This window comes from Arachis duranensis, chromosome 10 (genome assembly GCF_000817695.3).
Source record: "Arachis duranensis cultivar V14167 chromosome 10, aradu.V14167.gnm2.J7QH, whole genome shotgun sequence".
NCBI classification, from domain to species: Eukaryota; Viridiplantae; Streptophyta; class Magnoliopsida; order Fabales; family Fabaceae; genus Arachis; species Arachis duranensis.
Genome location: NC_029781.3, coordinates 53,772,149 through 53,789,119, shown reverse-complemented (window position 1 = coordinate 53,789,119; position 16,971 = coordinate 53,772,149). Strand labels below are relative to the sequence as shown.

At 38.7% G+C, this 16,971-nt stretch overlaps 1 non-coding gene and 1 pseudogene across 1 annotated transcript; one reads left to right on the top strand and one right to left on the bottom strand.

Moving 5' to 3' along the window:
- LOC127742935 (uncharacterized) overlaps positions 1–16,971 on the top strand; it is a 127,788-nt pseudogene that overhangs the window by 32,069 nt on the left and 78,748 nt on the right.
- LOC127743254 (small nucleolar RNA R71) lies at positions 8,007–8,113 on the bottom strand. The gene has a single exon (XR_008004648.1). It is a non-coding gene; the product is annotated as a small nucleolar RNA R71 (small nucleolar RNA).

The window sequence follows — 16,971 nt, the reverse complement described above, 5'->3', positions numbered from 1 at the left end:
TTTGGGCCATCAAATCTTGGGCAAAGTATGGACTATCAAATATTTCTGAAAAGCCCAGGATGTCTACTTTCCAACGCCGTTGAGAGCGCGCCAATTGGGCTTCTGTAGCTCCAGAAAATCCACTTCGAGTGCAGGGAGGCAGAATCCAACAGCATCTGCAGTCCTTTTTGGTCTCGGAATCAGATTTTTGCTCAGGACCCTCAATTTCAGCCAGAAGATACCTGAAATCACAGAAAAACACACAAACTCATAGTAAAGTCCAGAAAAGTGAATTTTAGCTAAAAACTAATAAAAATATACTAAAAACTAACTAGATTATACTAAAAACATACTAAAAACAATGCCAAAAAGCATACAAATTATCCGCTCATCAACTTTCCGGATTCCCATGAATGCCGCCATCATTCTAGCTTATACGACGAAGATTCTGATTAAGGAATCCATGAGATATGCGCCCGGCCTAAGGTAGAACGGAAGTGGTTGTCAATCACGCACGTTCATAGGTGAGAATGATGATGAGTGTCACGGATCATCACATTCATCAAGTTGAAGTGTAACGAATATCTTAGAATAGGAATAAAGAGAATTGAATAGGAAATAATAGTAATTGCATTGCAACTGGAGGTACAGCAGAGCTCCACACCCTTAATCTATGGTGTGTAGAAACTCCACCGTTGAAAATACATAAGTGAAATGTTCAGGCATGGCCGAATGGCCAGCCCCCAAAACGTGATCAATAGCCTCCTAAGATGAAGAATAAAACAAAACTGAGACCAAAGATGTGTAATACAATAGTAAATTATCCTATTTATACTAGACTAGCTACTAGGGTTTACAGGAGTAAGTAATTGATGCATAAATCCACTTCCAGGGCCCACTTGGTGTATGTTTGGGCTGAGCTTGATCTATCCACGAGTTGAGGCTTCTTTTGGAGTTGAACGCCAAGTTGTAACGTGTTTTGGGCGTTCAACTCCGGGTCATGACATGTTTCTGGCGTTTTACTCCAAATAGCAACATGGAACTGGCGTTGAGCGCCAGTTTACGTCGTCAATTCCCGAATAAAGTATGAACTATTATATATTGCTGGAAACCTCTGGATGTCTACCTTCCAACGCCGTTAAGAGCGCGCCATTTGGAGTTCTGTAGCTCCAGAAAATCTATTTCGAGTGCAGAGAGGTCAGATTCCAACAGCATCAGTAGTCCTTTGTCAGCCTCTTTCTCAGAGTTTTGCTCAGGTCCCTCAATTTCAGCCAGAAATTACCTGAAATCACAGAAAAACACACAAACTCATAGTGAAGTCTAGAAATGTGAATTTAACATAAAAACTAATGAAAATATCCCTAAAAATAGCTCGAACATACTAAAAACTACCTAAAAACAATGCCAAAAAGCGTATAAATTATCCGCTCATCAATTTTCAACGGTGGAGTTTCTACACACCATAGATTAAGGGTGTGGAGCTCTGCTGTACCTCAAGTTTTAATGCAATTACTACTGTTTCTATTCAATTCTCTTTATTCCTATTCTAAGATACTCGTTGCACTTCAACTTGATGAATGTGATGATCCGTGACACTCATCATCATTCTCACCTATGAACGTGCGTGACTGACAACCACTTCCGTTCTACCTTAGACTGGGCGCATATCTCTTGGATTCCTTAATCAGAATCTTCGTGGTATAAGCTAGAATTGATAGTGGCAATCATGGGAATCCAGAAAGTCTAACCTTGTCTGTGGTATTCCGAGTAGGATTTCGGGATTGAATGACTGTGACGAGCTTCAAACTCCTGAAGGCTGGGCGTTAGTGATAGACAAAAAAGAATCAAGGGATTCTATTCCAACCTAATTGAGAACCGACAGATGATTAGCCGTGCTGTGACAGAGCATTTGGACCTTTTTCACTGAGAGGATGTGATGTAGCCATTGACAACGGTGATGCCCTAAATACAGCTTGCCATGGAAAGGAATGATGTAAGAAAACTGTAATTTGAGCAGTAGGAAAGCAGAGATTCAGAAGGAACACAGCATCTCCATACGCTTATCTAAAATTCTCACCTTTAATTTACATAAGTATTTCTATCCTATGTTATTTATCTTTATTTCCTATTTATTATTTATTATTATTCGAAAATCCATAGTCAATTATAATCCGCCTGACTGAGATTTACAAGATGACCATAGCTTGCTTCATACCAACAATCTCTGTGGGATCGACCCTTACTCACGTAAGGTATTACTTGGATGACCCAGTACACTTGCTGGTTAAGTTGAACGGAGTTGTGTCCACTCATAGCAAAGAGCCATAATAATGATTCCATACAATAACAAAGAGTACTACATTGATGTGACCACAATTTCGTCCACCACCTCAACATAAAGTTTCCTCCAAGAACCATACAACTCAGTCCACGATCCATACCAACCACAAAATGCATTCCACAATTCACAAAATTCATTCTATGCTTCTCAAAACATAACCACAACACATCCATGCCCACAAAATTTCTCTCAACCTTCATTCCTTGAGCTAGCATTTGAACAATACCTACAAGCATCCATAAACTCTTGGAAAGAACAAGAAACCCTATGTAATAAGATGGATGGATATTTGGAGCAAATAAGGAGAAACAAAGAATTGCTAAGCAAGGAAGATGAGGACCACTGGGTGGATGTGAAGGAGGAAGTGGAAAAGCAAGAGGAAGAGGCTATTGTGTCAAGTGAATTTTCAGCAAAGAAGGAAGAGGTGGTGGAAATATTTGAACCTAAACATACATACATACAGAAGCCACTTGAGATGACAAAGGAACATGAAAACTCACAACCTCCACAAACTCCCCGAAACCAAAAACTCTCAACACTTGAATTTGTGATTGAAAGATATGAAGAGGAGATGAAGAAATCTTGGGAAGAACAACAAACCTCCTCCATGAAGGTGCTATTAAGTCAAATGTTGAGTTCAAAAGAGGAAGTGGAAGAACAAGAACGTGAGACAGACAATCAAGGAAACTCATACTCAAGTGAAGCAGAGAATTGCATAAAAGAAGGGCTCATTGAATCACCAATTCAAAAGGCTCTGGATGAAGATAAAACTCCAATAATTACACAGCAACCAAGTCTTGAATCCAAAGAAGTGAAGGCAACTAGCAAGAGCACCAATCCTACTCCTGATCCAGCAAGTAAGCTCAATCAAGTCATTAACAAAAGGAAGCTTGCTGAGGAGAGGCCAAGACAGGGGACACTAGCTGGTTCATCTCTTCCCTTGAGGTCATTACTCTTAACAAACTGGAAGAAGAGGAAGAAAGTGAAGAACAACATGTCAAGCTAATGACACTAAAAGAGCGCTTGTTGGGAGGCAACCCAACCTTAGGTAACATTTCATTCCTTTGCTTTGTTCATTTTCTCTGTCTACTTTGTTTAAGTTTCAATAAATTGGCATATGGTTACATTCTAAGTACGGTGTTTCCCTGCAATAATTTGTTTTTAATCCCTTTGGATGATTGCATCAATTTTACATGGAAGTGTCACACTAAGATTCTAAGTTTGGTGTGCCACTTATTTTTCTATGCAATTCATTCAGCAACACCACTTGTCTGTATAATCATAAGGCCCTTTGCAGTGTTATCTTTCTTTTAGTTAGACAATTTTAGTTTTCTCTTTGTTTTAGTCATTTTCTTGTTTTTAATGCTTTCTTTTATTAACTGTTTTTGTTAATACATCACCAAGAAATCCTTATTCATGACAGATTCGTGGCTTGGTGATTGTATTTAACATATAACAGTTTCATTTAGTCTTAGTTCAAATAAAATGGACATGTGATTGCATTCTAAGTTTGGTGTTGCTATGCAACAAAATTTGTTTCCAAACCACACTGGATACTTGCATCAATTCCAAGTGAGACTGCCACACTAAGTTTGGTGTGCCACTTACCTTCTTTATGCAATGTATCATGCACACCCTCTATGTTTGCAATCACAATGTCTCTGTTTCTCTGTGCCTCCATGGTTATCTTTAATTTTGCTTGTTTAAAACACATGTACTACTAACATTTCATTGTGTAAGACATTCATGATCCATGTTAGCCCCATAGCCATTGTTCTAATTGTTGCTTGAGAATGAGCAAGCATTCTGAGTCTGGCAAGGGAAAGGGGAGAATGGGAGGAAAATGACAATGAGAGAGAAGATGAATTACAAGGTTGTAAAGTTCCTTTTCCTCTCATTTGTTTCCAGCACTTTAAATTGCATGATTGTCTTTATCCTCTCTGTTTACATGTGTGTATGGATAAGCATAGGCTGAATTTTGATCTGTAACTTGTTGCTATGCCATTATGACTACCAACTTGAGTTTTGTAAAGTTCAAAGCAGTAAAGTATCATGATCATAAACAAACAAGGAATTAAAGAACTTAGCATGTGCATACAAATATTGGAAAGCTAGTATGGTTAATTGTTGCTCAACTGCATTAGATCTTATTTAATTGAAGTTTTCATCTAGGACATTTTGTGAAATCTTTGGAAATCATGAAAACCTTGAAAGAAGCAAATGCAAATAAGGCAAGAAAAGAAAAAGGGAAAGAATGGGAAAGCTGAAGGCTCTGAGTACCAATGACAATTAATTTGTTAAGTACTTGTGGTGTTTATGTATCAAGAAAAAAGCTTGAAAACAAAACACTTAGAGTCAAGGTTAGGCTCAAGTGCAAATGCACTCCCTCAAAGTTCAAGGTTCTGAGCATCAATGATTAGAGAGTCAAGAAAAGAAACAAATGAGCTTAATGAAATCCTCTAATTAAATGCTTGTGATGCTTAAGTATCAAGTGGTAATATTTGAAAACAAAGCATTTAGAGTCGTAGCTTTGATATCAACTCATGGGGCAAAGCACCCAAAAGGAGAAGCTAATAAGAAAATCAAAAGCTTGTTTCAAGGATGAATATAAGGAAAAGATTTCATAAATAGACCTAGATAGAATCATCAATCATTTTTATTTCTTTTGTGATTGTAGCATGCATAGAAAACTAGCCTACCATGAATATTGACTTGATATTCTTCTTACCTTGGATTGTCAATCTCTATTGCATGATTTTTTTCTTGCTTGGGGACAAGCAAGGTTTAAGTTTGGTGTTGTGATGACATGTCATCATGTCATGTTTTTCTATGCTTTTTCAAATAAGAAATTGATGAATAGTGTCTAAATATTGCTTGCTTTTGTGCTTAAATGGTATATTTCTTTGATCTTTTGATTTTATAAATCTTGTAGGAAATAAGTGAAAAAAGAAGCAAAAAAACACAAAATAAGCTAAAAAGAAGAAAAGAGGAATTTTGGGCATGCTTTGAAGATTGAGCACGCTTTGGACATTAGGCCACGCTTTAAAAAGTGTGGCCCATGAAAATAAAGTGTGGCGCTCTTAAGCTTGGAAACAAGGCCAAGACAAGGCTAGCGCTCACTTAGTGAGCACTATGCTCACTCTAGTGAGCATTTGTGTGCCACTCAACCAAGGAACCAAGGGGCAGCAATGGAGCGCTCTAATAGCGCTCAAATAAGTGAGCACTGTGCTCACTTAGTGAGCATTTTCGGGCTTTTCTTTAAGCCTTGTGACGGCATGACCATGCCTTCTTCAAAAGCCTTGTGAGCTACTAATGTTCAATTGATGCACTTCCAGTTGTGTTGGAAAGCTGACATTCAGATCTTTCCAACGATATATAATAATCTATATTTGCCACAAAATTGAAGCACAAGTGATAGGCATCTTTAAAGCATCAAAAGCACTCTCCAAGGCACCAAACATGCACTGGCCAAGGTTCAAAGAGGGGGACACATTGAACCAAGGAGTAGCGCTCAAATAGTGAGCACAGTGCTCAAATAGTGAGCACAGTGCTCACTTAGTGAGCGCTAGTGAGCAACAAGACACCACTACAGCATGCCTCCAACCAAAATTCAACCAAATGCACCTTGACCCATGCCACTTAAACCAAGCCATCCGGATCCACTCTTCTTCAAATCCAAAGCAAGCAAAGCCCATTATCATCACTCAAAGGCATAAGAGATAGATAGAATAGGAATTTTATTTAATTGTAATTTGTTTTTAATTTCAATTTCATTTTAATTTTGTAAAAGCCTATAAAAAAGGCATCTGTTCCATTTTAAAAAGGAGGTTGGCTCTGCTAAAGAGCAATAGGAGTAGGAGTAGGATATAATAGAAAGCTCTCTTTGATACACTTTTATTTTTTTGCACTTTATATTTCAAGTATTGAATTCAATTTGGCTTATGAAATTTCAGTTTTTGAATCTTCTCTTATGCAATTTTACTTTCTGCCATTTTTCATTTGAAGCTACTGTGATCTGAACTTGATTTTCCTGCACTTTAAATTTCTTGTCACTTGTTCTCAAGATCTATTCAATTGCTTGCTTTACTGCTTTCTTTAAATTCTCTGCACCCAATCCCCTTTACATTTGCTGCAATCTACCTTTCTGGCTATTTAAGAATTTGTCAATTTACATTCCTTGCTCTTTAAGTTTCTGCTCATTTACTTCTTCTGAACTTTTAATTCACTGTCATTTACTTTCTGCTGCATCAATTATCACTCAGTATTGTTAGCTTGACTAAACTAATCACCCACTAAAGTTGCTTGATCCATCAATCCCTGTGGGATCGACCGCACTCTTGTGAGTTAGTACTACTTGATGCGACCCGGTATACTTGCCGGTGAGTTTTGTGTGGAATTCTAATTTTTCACCCATCAGTTCACTCCAAGCCAAGACCCCTTTCTATGCTTTCAATTTTCCATACATTGCTATGTTAATCTCTTTTATACTTTACTTGTTTATATTATATAGTCGGTTCTTTAATTTTTTCATTAGTTCAATTAATACAATTTTGCATATTCTTTTATTGCTTTATATGTTCATTTCTTCATTGACGACCCCTTGATCTCTACAACCGGAATTTGCACACTCATTGCCTCTTAAGTGATTCCTTGGGAGACGACCCGGGAGTTAAATACTCTCGGTTTTTAAATTGGTTTTGAGTTGTGACACATCTTGTAAATTTCCAAATTGATCGGTGACCGATTGTTGGGTTTGGGTCTATACTTGCAACGTTAGTCCTATTTTTGAGAAATCCCAACTCGTACGATTGGGTGCGGTCAAATTTTTTACGTTGTTGCCGGGGAATTTCACTTTTAGTGCAATGAGTGCCATGATTTTGGTTGTGTAAATATGCGAATAGTGTGAATAGTTGATTTTTGGTTTACTACTTGGCATTAATTGTAGATACTACTTTCCCTCTTTAGTTAGTTTTGGTAGTTATAGAGTGTTAAGTTAGTTCATGCTTACTTGCCTACTTTTGTTTTGCCTTTTATAATTGCATGCTTTCATTGTCTCCTCATTTGAATAACACGGTCGCTTCCAGACCCGAGCTTTGCCACTTTTGACCTGAAAATTGAAAGAACTTTAACTCGTATAAGGGAAGCTCGGCGCCGGCTAGCTTTCATGAATAGTGAAGCGGGCTCCCTTGAGGACCATTCCCATTCACTATCACCACCTATATGTGACTATCATTCTCCAATCAACGAGGAGACTCTATATTCATCTGTGGGGAGTACTGAACTGTCTTTGAGTGACTCAGATGACACCGTCATAGCGGACGCACCTCGAAGGATTACCTTGAAGGACGCCGGAGCTCCTGATCTTGCCTTGCAACCACTTCAGATTCTATATCTAGCCTTGGATCCAAATTTTGAGCTTAAGTCTAGCACAATCAAGTTTCTCCCCAAGTACAATGGATTGCCTGGGGAAGATCCTCAGAAGCACCTTAAGGATTTCCAAGTTGCATATGCAACTGCGAGGAGACATGGGGCGGATGAAGCCGCAGTGTTGGTCTTCACTTTCCCTTTCTCCTTGGAAGGAAAAGAAAAGGAATGGTTTTATACTCAGCCAGGGGAAGTTAGATCCAATTGGGATTTGTTGCGAAAAGAATTTTTGGAGAAGTTCTACCCTCCCTAGAAAATAGACAAGCTGAGAAGAGAGATCTCTTGCATTGTGCAACGAGATGGGAAAACTTTGTATGAAAATTGGGAGAGATTTAAGAAGTTGTTGGAAGCTTTCCCGCACCACCGGATAGATGAGTTGGTTTTGATAAGTTATTTCTGTCAAGGAATGCACCACCAAGATAAGCTTCTCTTGGATGCCACATTGACCAAAAACAAGACCGCAGCAGAAGCATGGGAAGTTATATCGGACTTAGCGGATTCTACTCAACACTCTAGGGCTAGAAGTCCACAACCAAAAGCTGTGAGTGAGGTTTCTCCCTCCGGAGATGCTATTTTGACTAAGACCCTTGGTGAGATGACAATTTTGATGAGGCAAATCACCAAAGGGCAACAAATCCCTTAAGCTTTGATAAATGCCCCACCTTAACCTCCTAGGACCGAAGGACCAGCAAGGATATATGGTGTTTGTTCTTGTACTACTCACTATACCGATGAGTGCCCTCAAATTCAAGAGGACACTACATTGGTGGTTGCTAACCACTACCCACAAAGACCCAATTACACCCAAGGACCCTACCCACATGGAGGTTATTAAGGCCAAGGGTGGAGGGATAACTCAAACCAAAGGTGGAACCAAGCTTCCCAAGCTCAACCCAACCAAAATGCTCAAATCTACTACCATCAACACCCCCAAGGTCAACTACAATACCAACAACAATACCAACAACCCCCTAACCTCCATCTCAAGTGAAGTATCAATGATGAGCGGATAATTTATACGCTTTCTGGCATTGTTTTTAGTATGTTTTAAGTACATTTTAGTTAGTTTTTAGTATGTTTTTATTAGTTTTTATTTAAAATTCACTTTTCTGGGCTTTACTATGAGTTTTTGTGTTTTTCTGTGATTTCAGGTAATTTCTGGCTGAAATTGAGGGACCTGAGCAAAGTGGATTTTCTGGAGCTACAGAAGTCCAATTGGCATGCTCTCAATTGCTTTAGGTGGCCCAAACCGGCGTTGCAAATCAGCTTCAGAATTCCCGGCGTTTAACGCCAGAACTGGCACAAAAATTGGAGTTAAACGCCCAAACTGGCACAAAAGCTGGCGTTTAACTCCAGAAAAAGTCTCTACACATGAAAGCTTCAATGCTCAGCCCAAGCACACACCAAGTGGACCCCGGAAGTGGATTTTTACGTCATTTACTCATTTCTGTATACCCTAGGTTACTAGTTCACTATTAACATGACCTTTTGGTATTGTATCTCTACCTCATGACACTTTACACGTTTCTCATTGTATCTTCTACGGCATGAGTCTCTAAACCCCATGGTTGGGGGTGAGGAGCTCTGCTGTGTCTTGATGGATTAATGCAATTACTACTGTTTTTCATTCAATCATGCTTGCTTCCATTCTAAGATATCACTTGTTCCTAAACCTGATGAATGTGATGACCTGTGACACTCATCATCATTCTCACCTATGAACGTGTGCCTGAGATGAATGTGATGATCCGTGACACTCATCATCATTCTCAACTATGAACGTGTGCCTGACAACCACCTCCGTTCTACCTTAGATTGAGTAGATATCTCTTGGATTCCTTAATCAAAATCTTCGTGGTATAAGCTAGAATTGATGGCGGCATTTGATGATTGGATTTTTGATGGTATAGAATTTTACAAATGAATTCTCGTTGCAAGTATAGTTTCTAAACCAACAATAATCCTTTCATACAAAAGATTGTTTGTCACAAGTAATAAACCCCTAATTTTATAAACCGAAGTATTCAAACCTCGGGTCGTTCTCTCTAGGAATTGTAATGAAGTGTCTTGTTATTGGTTGTGAGTTATTTTGGGGTTTTTGAGATTATAGACAAGAATTATAAATGGCAAAGGAAATAAACTAACAACTAACAAAGCTCTTGGCAAGATATGAGAACTAGAAGTCCTATCCTAGTTATCCTCCTCAATTGTGGTAACAAATTGTCCATTGCTCCCACTTAATTAACCTCTAATCATGGAGGAAAGACAAGTGGATGAATCAATTTGATTCCTCAAGTCCTAATCAACTCCTAAAGGAATGACTAGCTTTAGAGGCATTCAAATCAATTAGCAATCTCCAATTATCAATCAACAAAGGAATTAGATAACGCAAGAGTCACTAATCACTCTACCTAAGCCAAGAGGAACAAAATCTACACTAAAATCCAACCAAGAATTTCATCAAATACTTGGAAGACACAAAAGAAAAGCAAAGCAAATTGACAACAAGAATAGAATCTAACAACAATTATTGAAAAGAATTAACAACAACAATTCAAGGAAATCACAATTATCATGAATTACCTCAAATTGCATTATTTAAAGAAAACAAAGGAACAACAACCTACCCAAAACAAAATGAGGAATTACAAGAATTAAAGTTCATAATTAGAAAGAGGAAGAGGAGAAGATTAAGACTTGATAAAAGAAATGTGAATTAAAGCATGAATTAAACCTAGATCTAATAAGAGAGATTAACCTAAACCTAAGCCTAATTCTAGAGAGAAGTGAGAGATTCTCTCTCTAAAACTAATTAATCCTAATCCTAATGATGCTAAATGAAGATTGATTGCCTTCCCCTTCTATCCTTGGTCCTTTTAGTGCATTTTGGCGCCAAAGTTGGTTCAGAAACTCCCCAAGATCGCCAGGCACGTGATGCTTTAATGAAGTCATGTGCGGACTTCAACGCGTGCACGCACGGTACGCGTGCGCGTCCCTGGCCGATTCTGCAATGTGTGCGCGAGCGCCTTGTGCGCGTGCGCGTGCTTGGCTGATTTCATTTCTTTGACTTTTTATGCTTTTCTCCACTTGTATGCTTCCTTCCTTGCTCTCTTTGATCCATGCCTAGCCTATTTCAATCCTGGAATTACTAGCAAACACATCAAGGCATCTTATGAGATCAAAAAGGAATTAGAATTCATCAAAATAAGGCTTAAAAAGCATGTTTTTACACTTAAGCACAAATACAGGAGAGATTACAAAACCATGCTAATTCATAGGCTAAATGCGAGAAAAGGTCATCAAAATACTTTAAATTCAATACAAGATAAACCCCAAAATGGGGTTTATCAACCTCCCCACACTTAAACCAAGCATGTCCTCATGCTTAAACCAAGAATGAAGTAAGGGTATGGCGTTTATTCAATGGAAACTAACTAAATGCAATCTCCCTATATGCAACTATCTAAATGAATGCAATTGCTTGGTCAAAATAAATCAATTCTCAAGAAGCATATATGTACAACGGCTAAGGTCTAGCAAGTCTAATCCACAATTGAATTGAGTTATTAAATATTTTTAAAAACTTGCGTGAGAAGAGATGATCATAGGTGGAAACATGTAATTGAGCATCAAACCCTCACCGGATGTATTTGCACTCTATTCGCTCAAGTGTTTGGGGTCGATTCTCTCAATTCTCCCCTAATCATGCTTTCCAAGATTTGTTCTTCTTCTAACAATCAACATATATTTCATGCATGCATACATCTATCATGAGGTCTTTTCCTTAGGTTGTAATGGGGTTAGGATCAAGCAAGGATGCATATATGGTCAAGTGAGCTTCAAGTTTGAATCTTTGATAAGCTTAGACTTCCCACCTAACCTATGACATCCTATACAATTTAAGTTCTAACCTAACTACCCATTCTACTCACTTTTTCATATACTCATGCATTTTCTTTTTTTCATTTCACAACGCATATGCATTGATCTTATTGAGCTTCGCTTTAGGGCATTTTGTCTCTTTTTTATTATTCTTCTTCTTTTTTCTTTCTTTTTCTATTTTTTTCTTTTCCATATTATTTTTCTTTTCTTTTTCTTTTGTTTTTTCTCATTTTTTTTATTTCTATATACAAGAACCTCAATGCATAAGGTTTTACATTTGATCAATACATGAGTATGTACCCAATTCCTAATATTTTCAATAACAATACAAAATACACCCCTTTTATTCACCCAATGTCCCAAGGTTCCCACACTTGAATGATACTCACACACACTAGCCTAAGCTAATCAAAGATCCAAATAAGGAACAATTATTGTTTTTCACTTAAAGGCTTGTAATGTGCTAAAATAAGAACAAGTGGGTTAAGCGTAGGCTCAAATTAGCTAACAATGGAAGATGAAAGGTAGGGCTATTTGGATAAGTAAGCTAGTGAAATGATGGCCTCAATCATACAAATGCATGAATACACAAAATAATGGACATAAAGAATCAAACAAATCAAAGATTACAATCATGGAAAGAGAATAATGCACACAAGAAGGAAAATAAGTGGTTATAAGATGTAACCACACCATTAGGCTCGAATCTCGCAAGCTTGTGTTCTTAGCTCAAAATTCATGTTCCACAATATATATGATTCAAGCAAGTTCTATGAAAAGTTTTCACTCAAATCAATTGGTGCCCTATAGATAATTTTCTCAAAAAAATTTATTATTTTGACTAAGCTTACTGTGTATACATATGCAAAAATAAGAAAATGCAAGTAAAAACCATAAAATCCTAGAATGAAATGCAAAAGTGTTGGGATTAGAAATTTGTCACCCAAAATCACCGACCGGTCGGACGACCTCCCCACACTTAAAAGTTTACACCATCCTCGGTGCACTTAAAGATGAGCAAGGGGGTATGGCAAATCTCCAGATTGCTGCGTGTTCTTTCTTTCGCTTCCATGTTTGCTTCTGGTGCATTGTTCATGAAAAACAAAAATATAACACCATAAGATGAGAAAACAAAAGCAAGGAAGCATATATTGTTGGAATGAGGTAATTCACTAGAATGAGGTGAGTGAATTAGTGTGACATTAGTGACAAATAAGTGTGTGAATTCTAAATTGTGCGGTTTAGAACACACATTAGCATAAAAGTTATGTCACAAAAGAAGCATGCACTTCACTTATCCTAGTGTGCTTGAGATGCTTTAAGTAAGCTTGTAAGGTAAAACAAGCATTAGAGAAGCATGGAAGCATTCAAGTCAAACATATATGGATGCATAGAATCAAGAAATACAATGTATTAAGGTAAATGCACAATATTGACAAACCCCATTTTGAGGGTTTATCTTGTGCTAATTTCAAAGGGTTTATCAATGATTTCACACATTTTCTGCATGAAAATATAAGGATTTGCATTCTTTTCCTAGTTTTGCCTCATAAAGGAAAACATGCTTATTTTGCACTAAATTAGACACATTTCTAATCTCTCCTTGATGCCATTCGATGCCGTGACTCGTGTGCTAAGTGGTTTCAGGACATAGACTAGGAATGGACAGGAAAAGATAAGGAAGAAGGGTGCAAGGAAAGGAAGCATGAGAATTGAAGCTTTGGGAATCTCTGCATGGGCGCGTGCGCGCACCTGACGCGCCCGCGCGGATGAGCGCAATGTGAAGCCGAAGCTAAGAGCCAAGCCACGAGCCGACTAGCGTAGCGGCTAAGCCAGAATCTTCATGGACGCGTACGCGTACACTCCGCTTCCGCGCATACTCCAGAGCCGCATCAAGGGCGCGCACGCGTATCTTGCGCGTGCGCGCCGATGTTCGAAAATGATTTTTTTTAAAGTCACGTGACTTAGGCATGAAGTTGGTTAGAGATCCCAACTTTTGACGAGTTCTTTGGCGGGAAAAGACTTAAGAGGACCAAAGGGGCAAAGGTTGAGGACACTTAGTTCATTTTTTAGTTTTTGAGATATTTTTGAGTTAGTTACATTGTTAGAGAGAGAAACTCCAACTTCTCTCTAGATTCATCCACTTCTCTCAAGCTTCCACTAGGGTTCTTCCTCATCACAATTTTGGATTTTCATCCATTCTTTGGTGAGATCCATTACAACTTTCATTTCACTTTGTTCATGTAATAGATTTTCTCTCCCAATTCCAAATTGTAGTTATAATTGTTGACATTCCTTGGATCTAGGATTCAATCTTATGATTTTTGGATTCCATTGATATTTTGAGATTTTGATTCTCATTGTTGTTCCTTGATAACTTGTTGTTAGTTTCTAGTGTTGCAATATTACTAATTTTACTTTTCTCTTCATTTCACTATGACTTTCCTTTTTGCTCATCACATGTTCGATAAAATGTCAATGTTAGCCATGGAGTAGAACTTTTATACTTGGCATGGGGTTTGGTCATTGGAATGAATTGAATAGTTATATCAAGGGTTGATTTGGAGTTAGAGCTTGCCAATTGCCTTAGAGTGCACTAAAACTAGATTCCCATGAGGTGAAGCTAGAACTTGTGACTCAAGTTAATTGTTTTCATTTGACTTTTCTCTATACTTAGGGGGTGACTAAATGAAGTAAGTCCTAATTGTTGTCAACCTTGAGTAAACTATAATGATAAAGATTTCTAATGCCAACCCTAAGTCAAGTCCTTTTGATAATTGATTGTTTGTTTCTCATTGCTTGTTGCATTCCATTGTGAATAGTTCAAGTAACTAACCCCTCATTCATTACGATGAATTCCATTCTCCCTTCATTGCATGACGCGTTCACAACCAAATCCGAGCTTAGTCCCTTTTGATCCGGAAATAGAACGAACTTTGCTTCATATTAGACAAGCTCGGTTATAGATTGTAGATTTGTTTGATGATGGATTTTGTGTTGGTTTAGACTATACTACGATTGATCACTTGATAAATTCTATACCAACAAAAATTCATTTGTCAAAATGGCGCCGTTGCCGGGGAATTTGCTTTGTGTGCCATGTTATTGTTTGGATTAAGCATGTATAGATGTACATAGTTGCATTCCATTGTGAATAATTCAAGTGACTAACCCCTCATTCATTACAATGAATTCCATTTTCCCTTCATTGCATGACCCGTTCACAACCAAATCCGAGCTTAGTCCCTTTTGATCCGAAAATAGAACGAACTTTGCTTCATATTAGACAAGCTCGGAGGCGGCTTGAGTTTGGAAAAGGGGAAGAGGCTTTCACTACCTCAACCACCTTACTATAAGTGAACATTGAACCGTCACTCAAAGAAGGCATTAATTCTACTCCCACCAATCTCACTAACGAATCTTCTTTTGTTTTAGGTACTAATACCATGGACGCTCCGAGGAGAGTTACCATCAAGGAAGCGGGTGCACCGGATTATGTCCTTCAACCCCTTCACGTAACTCACCCCAATTTGAATGCTAACTTTGAATTGAAGACCGCTTTGATCAACCTCCTACCTAAGTTTCATGGACTTCCCGCACAAGATCCTATTCGACATCTCAAGGACTTCCATCGCATATGTTCAACTACTAGACGGGAAGGGTCCGATGAAGTTGCTATATGGTTGTTTGCTTTCCCTTTCTCTCTTGAGGACAAGGCTAAAGAATGGTTCTACACCCTCTCTAGTGAAGTTACCTCCGATTGGGACTTACTTAGAAGAGGATTCTTGGATAAATTCTTGCCTCCGGAAAAGATGGATAGGCTAAGGAAGGAAATGTCTTGTATTGTGCAAGGTGAGACGGAACCACTCTATGAGTATTGGGAACGGTTTCGCAAACTACTGGATGCATGCCCCAATCACATGCTTGACACTCAAGTATTGCTTGGATACATATGTCAAGGGATGCGAGAGCAAGATAGAACCCTCTTGGACACTTCTAGCAACAGTTCTTTGTCCAAATATAAAACTGCGGATGAGGCATGGCAACTTATTATTGACTTGGCCGAATCCAATCAACATATGAGGCGAAGAGTCAACCGTCCAAGGACCGTGAATGAAGTATCAACTAGTAGTGAAACCACCGCTCTAACTCAATCCGTGAATGAGATGACATCCATCTTGAAGCAACTCCAATTGAACCAACAACAACCACAACCTCAATCATACCAACAACAACACCCTCCACCACCTCAACAACATAACCAACAATTGGTTCCTCAAAGAGTATGTGGCATTTGCTCTTGCTACTCTCACTACACGGATGAGTGCCCAAGCCTTCAAGAAGACAATACCTTGGCGGCTACCCACAATTTCTATGATCGCCCCAACCAAGGATACTACCAAGGCGGTAATCCTAACCAAGGATACTCTTATCAAGGAGGAGGAAGCCACAACCAAGGAAGTGGACACAATAACCAAAATTGGAGAGACAACCATCAACAAGGGAATAGGGACAACAACAACAATGGAGGAGGTCAAAGATGGGGTAACAATTCACAAAACTTTTCTCAAAACCGACCATACAACTCACAAAGCCAATCATACAACCAACAAAACCCACAAAGAAACTACCAAACATACCAACCACCACATCAAAGACCACCACCCAACCAATCACAAGCTCCTCAACTCACATACGCAACCACTCCCTCCAACCAAGATGAAACACTCCGAACCATTATCCAAGGCCAAAAGGAACTACAAAACACACTTGCTTCCGGTCTCACCGGTCTCACCTCTACATTACAAGCTCTTCTTGCACGCATGGATACACCATCAACTTCCACTCCTCAACCCCCAATCCAAAGTGTCATTCCTTCTCAACCTCAACCAAATCCAAAGGGGAGCATCAATGCCATCACCCTTAGATCCGGTACGCAACTAAAAGGGAAGGAAGCAAAGGATTCAAGCCCTATCACAACCGCTCAAGAAGAGGAGAGAGTAAATATAGAAGAAGTAGTGAAAGAGGAAGCACCACAAGCCATAGTTGAGGATGAGGTCCAACCAACAAGAGAGACAACCAAGGCCAAAAGAACCTTGGAAGAGGAAGTTGCTCAACCACTTCCATTCCCAACACTTGCAAAGAAAGCTAAAAAGCGCATAGAACTTGGCCCCAAAATGGTGGAAGTATTCAAGAAAGTTGAAGTAACCATCCCCCTCTTTGATGCTATCCATCAAAGACTTATGCATACATAAGGATAGAATTCTTGAATTGGAAACCATTCCATTGGGGAGCTCTATTTCCGCTTTAATGGGAACACTACCCGAGAAGTGTGATGATCCGGG